This window comes from Cynocephalus volans, chromosome 2 (genome assembly GCF_027409185.1).
Source record: "Cynocephalus volans isolate mCynVol1 chromosome 2, mCynVol1.pri, whole genome shotgun sequence".
Taxonomy (NCBI): domain Eukaryota; kingdom Metazoa; phylum Chordata; class Mammalia; order Dermoptera; family Cynocephalidae; genus Cynocephalus; species Cynocephalus volans.
The window spans coordinates 175,292,843-175,306,175 of record NC_084461.1 but is presented as its reverse complement, the minus strand read 5'-3'; the positions used below and the strand labels follow the sequence as shown (position 1 = coordinate 175,306,175).

At 40.4% G+C, this 13,333-nt stretch overlaps 1 protein-coding gene across 4 annotated transcripts in view; it reads right to left on the bottom strand.

Annotated features, from left to right (window-relative positions):
- The window catches only part of CSGALNACT1 (chondroitin sulfate N-acetylgalactosaminyltransferase 1), a 304,182-nt gene that overhangs the window by 217,194 nt on the left and 73,655 nt on the right, over positions 1–13,333 (bottom strand). Inside the window, exon 1 of one of the 4 annotated variants that reach the window (XM_063085937.1) lies at positions 442–589. The exons of the other annotated variants lie outside the window; for them this stretch is intronic. The gene's annotated coding sequence lies outside the window, so the exon portion shown is untranslated. Of the gene's footprint in view, positions 1–441; positions 590–13,333 lie in introns of those variants that run through there. 4 annotated transcript variants of the gene reach the window in all.

Below are 13,333 nucleotides of genomic sequence, written 5' to 3'. Positions count from 1 at the left end.
TACCCTCCCTTCTCTGGATTTCAGTTTCTATATGCTCATCTCTTTGGACGCTAGCTCTCATTATCCCCTGCAGACTTCTTTCTGACAGCTTGATGTTTGTGTCAGGGTCCTGCCCTTGACCCTCATCCAAGTCCACAGCTATAAGAACCAAATAAAAATCTTCAGCCAGACGTTTCTCCTGGGCATCAGACCCTTCCACCCAACTACCCGCCCATATCTCCATTTAGTTATTATGAAGCACATGACCATGGCGTCAGTCCAGTCACTTTGGACTGCCTGACATGCCTCCAGGTCCCTCCTTCCTCTGCTCCAAAACTTTCTTCCTTGTGAGAAAGCCAGTCGAGGTAGGGTATGCAAGGCAAGTATCTCAGTCCATTTTTGGGGGCTTATAACAAAATACCTGGAACTGGTAATTTATAAGAAAACAAATGTATTGCTTACAGTCTCAGAGGCTGGGAAGTCCAAAGTCCAGGGAACACATCTCATGAGGGTGTTGGTGATGGCGACAGTGACCCAGGGGTCTCACATGGCAGAAAGGAGGAGCACAGAGAGGCAGAGAGTCTCACTGTTCTCCTTTTAAAGCCCTCAGAATCACGCCCCTGCCAGCATTTTTAATCCATTCACTACAGCATGGCCTACAATCTAATCACCTCTTCAAGGCCCCACTTTTCAATTACCATGATAGGATTTTCCACCCTCCACAGTTACAGTGGGAATTAAGCTTCTAATATATGGACTTTGGGGGACACAATTCAATCCGCCCACAGCAGCAAGCCTCTCTCTCCCCCCACAGGTATGCCGCACACAAACCTGGCCAATCACAATCCCACAAGCCCCCCACGCTCCCCCTCCCCCCAATGGTGTGCCCACTGCAGGAAAACCTGCCTTGCTCAACAATCCTGAACGCAAGCCTACTGACTTCTTTTAGAGTGCTTGAGGACCTCTGCGCTATGACATAAACATGAGTCATAGGTCAGTAACAGTCACTGAACATAATATTTTCCAGCTGTTTCTCCAAAGGAAAATAAACAACGGAAACTGGAAATGTTCAATCATTCTCCTATGAGTCCATGTCCTGTTAATATAATAATGAGCTTTGAATTTCAAATTGGAGGGGAAGGAGTTTAAACATAGTTAATGTTTAACACTGAAAATCTGACCAAATCCTATCATAAAGCTAAGTCTGTGAATGTGTGATATTCTGGAAGCAGTAAAGCTTTCCTGTCAGGTTAACCTAAATCCAGACCACAATGGTCTCATCCCTGAATGGTGGAGTGACTAGGGCAAGTTATTTTGCCTCAGTTTACTCATCTTTAAAATGGGGATCTTGTGGGATCTTTAAAGATTTAAATCAGGTAATTTATAAAAAGTGCCCAGTTCAAAGTAAATTTTCCATAAGTATCAAATAAACTAAACTGTTAGTAAACTTGAGATTTTTAAAGACAGTATATTTCTAGTTCTACTGAAAAAACATTTTAAGATTAGCTGATGGTGGAAAAGAATGAAACAAGAAGAAAAATTATAACATGCATCATTTATTTAACAAATTGAATAAAATATATTGAGTAATAATCAAATAAATTTTAGGGCAGCAATTTCTGCAGAACAGTACGGACTACTCTCTTTTTGGAAAAGAAAATGATTGGTAGAAATCATTTTCCTGGAATGAAACAAAGATTTTCCTCTATAGCAGACGTCTCTGACTCTACCATAAGAGGACGGAAGTTTTGCCCAAATACTCCACACTTCAATCATTGTGATAATGCAAAAAAATCCAAGTCCTCTGATGACATAGTATGCCATCACCCGGAGATGGCTTTTACCCACTTTGACAACATTTCTGAACAATACACATGAGATTTAAAGAATCTTTTAAACACCATCCTAATTGCTAGTCTTTTTTAATGCTTTGCATAGTAGATACACATCCTGTTATTCAATTAAATTCTTGTGTTTAATTATTGAACCAAAATAGTCCAACTCTCTCTTTAAGACTATGGAACATAGAAATAGGAATAAAACATGCGGCTCTCAGTCTGGTGAAGGAGATAAGAAAAGGAAAGAATAACTAACAAAAGGTAGTAAGTTTGTGATAAATGCATCTGCTATGCTAACTCGGAGAAGGCGGTGTCATTTGGGGTTATGGTGGGGGAATTTGGGGGTGCTTTCTCAGAAGATAGAGTGAGTTAGGCTTTGAAGGTTCAGCTGCATTTGAGAGGGCAGAAAGGAGCGGTGGGGTACTGAGGGCAACTTGACACAACTCCAGGGATACCACTCACTTCACAGTCATCTTTGATTTTAATGTTATTATGAAAATGTTCTGACCAATAGCAATAAAGTGTCTTGAGACAGGAGCACTTTTTTCTAATTTGCACAATGTCTTCATCTCAACAAGCATTATGAGTGCCTCCCTCGTGAGACTGCAAGAAATCTCATGAATAAGGAGAGGAAAAAAAATCTCCCCTAAAAGTCTGTAATCAAAATCTAGCCCTTGTACAATACCTCCAGTTCAATCTACAGTGCCTGTGTTGCCTAAAAAACCTCAAGTCAAAAATTTGTTTTAAGGTGATCCCAGGTTGCTAGTGCTCCAAGAAACCTAGCAAGAGCAATCATGAATTCTCTACGGAGGAACTCAGATTCAGTCTAGAAATCAAAGAAGCCCCACAGATAAATATTCAAGAAACAGAATTCACATGTAAAACACACAAAACCAAAAACCAACAGAAACCACACACACACACACACACACAAACACACACACACACAAACAAAACAGATCAGCAAAGACTTCGGATATTAGAATTATCAAACACAAAATACAAAACAACTGTGTTTAAAGAAATAAAAGTAGCAATTTATAAAATGAGTATGGAATAAGAAACTACTAAAACTAAGCAAATTTTTTAAATAAGTAAATAGATCTTTTAGAAATAAAGGCATATAAAGATAAGTGAAATTTAGAACACAAAGGTATGTTTGTTAGCAGACTAGACATAGCTGAAGAGATAATCTTTGAACTTGAAGATAGAGCTGTAGAAATTATCCAGAATAAAGCAGAGAAGACACAGATGGGAAGCTGAATGAGAGAGGTTAAAAGACTTGAGGGTGCTGAAAATGTCTAATAGTCCTAATTGAATTTTCATGAGAAAAGGGAAAAAATGGATCAGAGGCAACATATGAAGAAATAATGGCTGGGTGTTTTCTAGAACTGATGAAAGACACCAATCTAAAGTTGGAGAAGACCCCATAAATTCAAAACTGAAACATTAAAAGACCTCCACACCTAGTATATCACAGAGACACTACAGAATGCCAAAGACAAGGAAATCTTAAAAGCAGCCAGAGTGTAAAAACAGATTATCTTTAAGGGAACAACTAGCTGATTTCTCAAGAGCCACAATGGAAGTGGAAAATACCTTCAATGTGATGAGAGAAAATAAAAGTAAACCTAGCATTAGTACAGCCTGAGGAAACATCTTCAGAATGTGGGCAAAATCTGAGGAAAGAATGTTTTGAGAAAAGAGAGTTCTAGAACATTGTCTAAATTCTGGGACAGAATGAATAAAGAGAAATGTAGGAGATTAGGACAGTGAACTAGGGGTTGTGGGGGGAATTATATGGGTCTTATAGGTAACTTTAAGGAACTTAGCTTTTCCACTGCGAAAGTCAGCAGAGGGTCCAATAGACCACCTTGTCTGAGCTCACACTGCTGAGGGTTTCCAGGCATTGATCAGATGGCCTCTTGCACAGAAGACTCAGGATCCACTTTGTGGTCTAACTAGTTGACCCTTAAGACTCTTTTCAACCTTGAAATCATATTTAGGCTGAACAGTGATAGAATAATTATGGTTAATTATTGTTCTGCACTGAATATTTGTGCCCCCACCCACCCAAAGTCATGTGTTGAAGCCCTAACTTCCAATATGATGGTATTTGGAGATTGGGCCTTTGAGAAGTTATTAGGATTAGAGAGATCCTAAGAGTGGGCCTTCATAATAGAATTGGTGTCCTTATATGAAGGGACACCAGAGAGAGAAATCTCTCTCTCTCCCCAAGCAAACACACTAAGGAAAGGCCATGTGAACACACAGCCAGAAGGCAACCATCTACAAGTCCTCACCAGAAACCAAAAAGCCAGCACCTTGATCTTGGACTTCCAAGCCTCCAAACCGTAAGAAAATAAATTTCTGCTGTGTCAGCCACCCAGTCTATGGTATTTTGTTATGGCATCCTGTGCTGACTCATACAACTATTATTCTACCAACCATACTTTAATAAGATATGTGTCAAGATGGTAATTACCAAGAAAAGTCGAGAATCCCCAAAACTAAGCAAGAGCCATGCTTCACCGGATTTTTATCAGCTGTGGCATTTAGCAAGCTTCAACAGCTTTGAGGGAATTTTGAAGCTAAAAAGCGATACATAGTGTTAACTTTCAAATACAAATCTATAAAACTTTCAGTTGAACAGGTCCTTGGGGTGTGATATTCAAAAGCCAGTACCTGGTGGCTAGTTACACCTGTTGGAGTTGCGAACAACCAGCTTCATAAATGTTTTCTCTAACAATCTAAGTAATGGAATATCTTGTTCAATTCTGCCTGAAAAGGCAACTTTTCCTCCAATTTGCATGTCTGAAGGATGGCTTTGGCATTTTAATGTTTGATGTACCATTAGAGGGATATGTGTATTTGGGGCCAATTTATCAAGGTATCTCCAAAAGAGTGCACAATGGTATTTCTTTGCCCACGTGATTACATCCGTACTAGAAAGCAGGACCTAGAACTCAGTCCCACTTTGCCTGTGTCTCCCATTATTTCCCATCTAAAACTGTCAACTCCAAATAACACTCTCCTCGCCCCAACTATGTCACACTCTTTTAATTGGGCTCTTCCCCTTGTCCTAGGTGCTCTCCACACTCTTTGTACCAACCCAAAATGTTAATTCTCAATGACAGTTCAAACTCTGCTACAAAGCCTTTTGCAACAATTTATGTGTGCTTCCAACAAAATTGAATGTTCCCCAGGAATAGACAATTAGTCATACAAATCCCCCAGAACTTGTATCTCTGTAGTGGTAGTGACTCTAAAAATATTTGAATTGAATCTGCCTGGACCTTATAAATTACCATGAAAGTATTTTTTTATGAAATCAGATATCAGCTTAAATTCTCACTTTCTCTTTTGCATAGTAAGAGTATAGAACACACATCAAAGCACATAACTCTCCAGCAATGAACCTCCCAAAGCTGTGCTTCCCAGAATGCCTACCTTTTCTCTGGCCTGAAGAGATGGCAGCAAATGACAGCTAAAATAATAATGGCTCACATTTACTGAATTCTTCTCACAGACTAGACTCTGTTCTAAATGCTTTCAATGTGGTAATTCATTTAATACTCGAACAACTACAAGGAAAGTACTATTATTGTCCCTGTGTTATATATGGGGAAACTGAGTCACAAAGAAGTTAAGTAACTCACCCAGTCTCACAGCTAGGATGTGGCAATCTGTTGGGCTCCGGAGTTCACATTCTTATCTGCAATTCCATGTACACATCTACAGAGCATACTGTGTTATCCCATTCATTACAGATCATGGGATAAAAAAGCATAAAAAAAGATCTGACCCACAAAAAAATGAGGAGAGGGTGCAGCAGATTTAAGAGTTCCGTCTGGGGACTAGACAGGCTTGAGTTACAGTCCTGGCTCTTTTAACTTTGCAACCTCGGGCAAATTACTTAATCTCCCTAAGCCTCAATTTCTTCATCTATAAATTGGGGATAATTATACCTTCTATCATTGCTGATGAATGGCAGAAGCAAGAATCAACCCCATAATCTCTCTGTAACACTATGGTGCCACATCCTCCAAAAGATTATAATCATTCAAAATTGTGGGAAATACCAATGCTTTGCTGTTGGCAGCAGATGTGGGGAAAACTAACCTCGACCAGAATCTCCTGGTCCCACTACATCTAATAAATCTGGGGTTTTGAGTTAATCAGTGTGCCATCACACAGGACACACTAGGTAGCAAAGAAAGGCCCTCCTCTTACTCATGAGCAGCTCCAGTTAGCTAAGGACGTGTCACAGAGCCTACCTCCATGTAATCCCTGATGCCAAAGGCCATGGCCTGGCACAGTGGTTATTCTCATCTATCAGATGTTTAGAACATCAGTGTCTCCTTTGCCCAGAACAACACACTCCTGTATGCACACAGAAAAACACAAGGTTCCTGTACAAGGTGTGCGTCCCCAGAACCTCCCAGACGGACCTCATTGTATGGAGAAGGGACTGTTTAGTTGTACCACCTGAGAGCTGCAGATCTCCCACAGTCTCATTGCATCAGCCCTGCGAGGGCCTGGAAACCAGGCAAAGGCTCTGCACAGAGCATGTGAAGATGAGTCACCGGGTTGGAAGCACCTCCTGCTATCACCCGGCCCCGTTCCTCGGTGGAACGCTGTACCGTCCTTCAAAGTACTCACTGTGCAGCATGAGGAATGCTGTTTATAAAATGAAGGTAAAAAAGTCAAAATGAAAATTAGGATCTAAGGAATGCACTAACCAACTGTGTTGGTGTGAGGGTCTGGTATCATGGCTCCTACTTATTTGGGGACTTTTCAAATGTTCTGTAATATAGTAAGTACTATGACTGCAATGTAGAGTTTTTTTTAAGTTTTACAGGCTACAGGTAGCCTGGATTGGAAGAGACATAAGTATCTTTATCCCTGATTTATTTTCATGATCATGCATGTTATGATCCCTATAAAAATAACGGGATAGACACATGGCACATTCTGTTAGCATGGGAGGATGGGGTCTCCCTTTCCATGAAACTCCAAAAAGTCAGGTATATCTCTACTTCCAGGAGAAGTTGCTTATGGATCTGCCACCCACACACAAAGTCCTGGATACATCTTGCCTTCCCACCTCTTCAATAAGACCCACCAGTATTGGGGCCTTCATGTGAATAGTGTCTCTTCTAACTTAAACTTATTTTGACCCAAAACTGCCCCTTCATCCTAATATTTTAAGATTTGGTGAACAAGCCCATATTCCATATCAATCATCCCCCTTCCTAATTGTAACTATTCTGGGATTAAGAGGTTAGATATTTTTAGATTGTCCCTACTAGTAGCAACTCCTTTTCCACAATTCTTTAAAGTTGTCCCTTTCTGCAGTTTCACCAGCTCCAGCTCCTTGTTGAGATTCAGTAACCAAAACAATTGCAACATAGTTTTATGCTCTCAATACTTTCACTGATTTAAAAATCAAAATTAAAATGTTAAGGTACTGTTTTGATTAAAAGGTTTGTATCATCCAACTAGATACAACCTAAATGGTTAACAATTATTGAAACCAGGGGACAGACCCCTGATTTCCTCTGGCTATTTCCCTGACCCCTATCAGAGTGGGCCTTGGCTGGGGGATGGGGGGAGATAGGTGAAGAAAAACTACTTGACCAGGCAGGACAAGCTGGATTCCTAGGAGCAGCAATAATAAGATAAGAGTAGAGTTGATTAAATACAAATTTCCTTAGGCTAAGACTTGATTTAGAGGTCAAAATGTTTGTTCCTTAACTGAAAGCCTTATGGCTTAAGATGACATCTGTAACCCCTCTCCTTGAGGTGTCTTTGCAGGTAACAAACAACTACAAGCCTGCTTTGAAGTTTGTACACCTTCAGACTCAAAGGAGCCAAACAGGACCTTAGCCAGGATGCCAGAAATAATTATGCTGCCCTCACCACTGACCAATCAGACACACAATTTCTGAGACCCCTCCCTAATTCCTGCCCTATAAGTATCTGTGATTTTAAGCTCTCAGGGAGTCCACGTTCTTAAACCTCCTTTAGCTATGGTGGGCTCCTCTGAATGGCCATATGAATAAATGTTAACCTTTAGCCCTGCAGACTTTGGCGAGAGAGACTTTTTCATCATCTGGGTAGCAGATGAACCCCTTTTGGTTTGGTAACGCTATGCATTACTAGTAAACAGTATTTCCCCATCATAGGAAAGCCTCCTATTATTCTATTATTTCCTCTTTCCTGCTAGGAATCCTTCAAATCCTGAAGTGAATCAGCTGTGCCTGCTAAGAGGCGGCAGAGGCATGTGTGGTAAACTTACTTGAAAGAGATGTTTGTTTAGTTTCCGTCCTTGATAACAGTGGCCAGCACTGGTCATTCTCTTGTTCGGCCGTCATTCCCATCCACCGTGAGTGCTGGGAGATAGTTAATCGGTGTGCCATCTGCAGTGGTTTTAGCAGAGCTGCCATATTCTCCCCTGTTCAGGAGGCCATGCCCCACACCCAGCTACTCTGAGCCTACACCCACCCCCAAGAGAGAATCTGGCTATCCCAGAGGCAGAAATCCAAGCATCTGCCTACAGTATTGCACACGTTTGTAATGACAAAAGGAAAAGAAAAAGGAAAAATATTGCTAACACTACAAATGCTTGGAAGGGGATACAATGAATGATATGGGATGCTCTCTGTCTATGTATCTATTATGTTTCTCATTAATCTTACTCACTCTCCCTCAGCTAGCAAAACATTCCCATGGAACAACATCAACATATTAAAATGATAACTAAAGTCCTGAAGACTTTAAGACCCTGGACTCCTCAGAACTTAAAGTCACAGATACTTTCCATCTTCCATGACTTAGGGTCAGGCCTGCACTTACTATGTCTTAAATATTTTTTATCTCCCACTATTTTAAGGATAAAATACCAGGAAAACCCTGGGGTTTTTTTTTTGATGATTATTTTTCTTTTAACTCCCCCTCCCCCCAAAATCTAAAAGCAATTATTGAAAATCACTCACCGTGACTAAATATGTTTAAAGCAAATCTTAAACTGAGGACAATCGATGACCTAACTCCACAGTTCTCCTCTCTGCCTGGGATGAGGGGCTCCTGTGATGGGCTCCCTTCCAAACAGCATAGCATTCCTGCTCTCCCAGGCTGTGAGGGGAAGATCCTGGAGCCTGCACAGGCCTTTTTGGCATGCCAGGCATGCGTGGCCAGGGATGGCAGCATTTCCTTAAGCTTCTACAACTCCAACTTTGGGAGGAGGTATAAAGAATGATTACCAGTTGGGGATGGGAGAGAGGAGACCGGGGGAAGGTTTTTACTGTACATGAAACTTAAAGAGGCAAGTGTATTATCTGAAACAATTTGGGGAAAATGCAATACTACGTGTTGGTTGTGCAAAAAGTTTCAATTCATCAAGAAAGAATCTTAGGTATGAGAACTGATTAGAGCCAAGCAGATAATCCAGTCCTCCGCCTTCTCAATACTGTAATTCTCTCCTCTTAATATTTGATATGGTCCCGAAATGGCCTTCAGGTCTGGTGTGAGCAGACATTGGCAGTTTTGAAACAACAGACAAATGTCACTTTTATATGACTGGTAATGACACTCTTCTCACAGTGAAGACTTGTCCAATCACCAGCAGAAGGTCTGACTCCCAACTGGCGAGGACAGGTCCACAGCCAGGACACCCATGGCACCCTGCCAGGCACCCACAAGATGGCTCAGCCTCAGCCCTTGGAAACACAGCAGTTTTGCTCGCGTGACCTCTTAATATTAATACTCCCCCAAATGCTCCTCAGACTCACACTTTATGTTGACAACTTTTTTCCAAGCTGTAAATCGAGGAGAATGAAGACTTTACTGGTTTCACAAGATTGCTGGGTAAAGAAATGGCATTTTTACTCAGCTTCAAAATACCTTGAGAAATAAATTTAGGGATTTACCAAGCCTCTTCCCGACAACAAGCCTGGGAAGCCAGGGGCCTTCCCACAAGCACCGCTGACTCAGGACAGTCCTGGGGCAAAACCACAGTCCACTCAGCGCAGAAGTTGGTTTTGCCGTCAGAAGCAGGGTCCCAGCACTCTATCTTAATACATTATGTAAATGTGTGGGTTAGTTACGTTTGGCTCTAGCTAAAAAGAACACATCCTCTATTGGTTGAAGCTTAACATTTCAGCTTCCTCTGCATCTCACCTCCCAGGACAAGGTAAATGGACCCATATTCACTTAACCACATGCTTGATGATTTTCCAAATTTATTTCTCCATTTTTTCATCTTTCCAGTCGAAGATTCCTCATCTTTTTAGATTCTCCTCATGACAGCTCTCACATGGCAGTCCAGATTTGGGTTATTTTAAATTCTTCTTGGAGGCATTTCAAATTATGTGTCTAGTAAATCCAGGCAGCCTTCAATATACTTCCCTTGGTTCGTGAGAAACTTAATTCAAAAGAGGGTGCCCTTCGCGCTCCTAAAGCTCACAGAACCTGGATCCACATGCTGGAGGAAGAGCCACTGTGTATCCTACCAGCGTTCTTCCCATAGCTCCAAAGCCCAAGGTAATGGACTTGAGAGGTCAGACCATAAAATGTTAGTGCTGTAGGGGATGGAAAGCATCCAATCCATCGCCCTCCCTTTACAACTAAGCAAATGGAGTCCCAGAGAAATTAAACACCTCACTCCAGGTCCCATGAACACCACACCTCTTCTGCTACTTCCTAGTCTAGTTGCTACTTTACCCAAGTCGTCTGTTAAGATTTCATCCTCAAAACCTATAATTTCTATTCGATTTTAGGACTTAGAGTGTGAAACTATTTAACTGTTACTTCTCATGACAATGAGACTGTTACATCCCCTTTGAGCCAAATCTGCCTGAAGTATGAACGGATCTTGATGCAACATGACTGCAAAGTGACAGCAAGGAAAAGGTATTTGGAACTCAGAGCCTGATGTCTCTCCCTCAAACGAGAAGCCCTTTCAATAAGCTGAAAAGATCATTTGCTGCTTAGTGTGAGAGAATGTGAAAATCATAGGCCATAAATCACTATAACTTACACCATAGAAAATGGAATGTAACATTGTACCAACCCCATATTTTCATTATAAGAGTATTAAATATTGGTAAGAATTCAAAAATTTGATAAAGCATATGAAAAAAGTATTAAATGCTATGAACGATCATGGAATTTCCTTCAACTAGATATTTAAAAAGGAAATATAATTAAAGCACAGATCACAAGTCCTCTGAAAATAAGGATAGTAAATTGAACTGAAGGAACTGTAAAAATTCAAATAAGAAGAAAAAGCTGGAAAGTAAGAAGGTAAGTAAAAACATGGCCAGCATATATTGTATCCTTTACCTTTCCAAGAAGGAGAGAGAAATCATGTAGGCTTAGAAATACCATCTTGAAATACTATAAAAAATAATTCTTGAAATACTATGAAAATCATTTATAAATTTTCAGTGATCATGGTTTGTATTTCTCTATGAAAACCTTGAAAAAGAACATGTTATAGATGACTATTTATTGACTCCGAGACAAATTCTGTGCAAAGCAATAGAAATAGCATGAATATCAAAACACTCATGGCAACATACATGGTTATCAATCGTATTGGCAACATTCTGAAAATCATCACAAGGTCTCAGATATAGCAGGCTTCTAAGAGTCCAGACACATGGATTCTATTTGAAACTATTTTGGCAATTTACTATATGGCTTTGAGAAAGTAATTAACCATTTTAAATTTACCTCCATTTCTCCAATGACAGTTTTAATAAATTTGCAAATGGAAGCACTGGTCTAATTCAGTGGATACGCAACCACAGGAGAAAAACAAACAAACAAAAAACAAAAAAACACCTATGCTTCTGAGAGCAAACAAATTTCTCCTTGATTTTATATACCTTGCATTGTAAATTTTATTGAGACAAAAGGTACTATCATAAATACCACAAACATCAAAAGTGCATGGGTACTCTTTATCAAACCAAATAAAAACTGTAAACCTTTCCTTTCAAAACCCATTTCTAATGTTGTAGACCACCCAAAGGTCCCTTGGGAGGCTAAAAACAGAGCTTCTTACTCCAGCGTCAAGGCCTTCCATTTGTCATCCAAACCCACCTCGTAGCTTCATTTCCTGTTGTCCTCACCCATGAACCGTCTTGCCCATGAACGACCCACTGTCCCCCAAATGCCTCCCCTCTCCTATCCCTATTTGATTTTGTTGCTTCCACCTGGAATCCTTTATTTCTCCCATGTCTACCATCTCCCACCTACCAAAATTCATAATTCTGTCCTCGTCACAATGTCCCCTACTCCACGCACATTCACCTTGTCTCCAGATCCACAGGTAGTCTCTTCATACTTTAAATTCCTAATAGTATGTCTTTCCTACTTGTCTTGGGCACTGTTGCTGCACTTATAATCCCATCCCTGAGAGTTCATGGACTATTTTTAGCTGACTTCTACAATCCCTGCTGTGGTTTGAATGTGTCCACCAAAAGTTCAAGTGTTTAAAACTTAATCCCCAAATTCATATGTTGATTTGAGGTGAGGCCTTTGGGAGGTAATTAGGATTAAATAAAGTTATCAGGGTGGGACCCCCATGATGGGGCTGGTGGTTTTATAAGAAGAGGAAGAGAAACCTGACACGCGTGCTCTTGCTCTATTGCCACGTGATGCCTTCTATCATGTTAAGATGTGGCAAGAATGTCCCCACCAGGTGCAGACCCTCGACTTTGGACTTCCCAGTTTCCGGAATTGTGATAAATGAACTTCTTTTCTTTATAAATTACCCAGGCTCAGGTACTCTGTTACAGCAACAGTAAATGGACCAAGACAATTCCCTGCAGTACCTTATGAGTAGTAGACTCTCAAGGAGCATTTATTGAATTGAATATTCTGTAACATAATATCCTGCTTCCTTAAAATCAATCTGTATTCTCTGAATAAAAGTTGTCCAATTTTCACAGCAGAAGGTTACTGCAGCCAAATTATATACTGAACATTTCACTTTAGTTTATTAGCTTTTTAAATATTAATAAGAAAATGTCATTAAATATATATGTGCATGCATATGTAATGTCTTCTAAGACACTAAAATCTCTACCCCTATATTATTTTCATGCCATCTTTGAAGAATCAGAAACGCTTATTTGTATATGGGAAACCAAGGATCAACCAACTAACAAGTATCTGATATCATAAGACCAGAACTGCTTATGCCCTATTGAACACAAGAAAAGCAGAAAATAGAAAACTTTTTCTCAAGCAGCTTGTCATTTACTTGCATAAAAAAGATAACACATGACACAAGTAGAGCATATGTGCTTCAAGTATTTCTATGGTTTCTGTCTTAAAATAGATTGAATCAGATTCTGCCAGGCTCCCAGCAGTAGTAACTTTGGGCCTCTTTGGTTAACACTCATTGCAAACGTGGCTCCATGATGCCCAAGGGAGCCATGCTGTGTGCTTGGCACATGCTGCAAATGCCACAGGAATTCAAGGAGGACAAGGCCAGGGTAGTC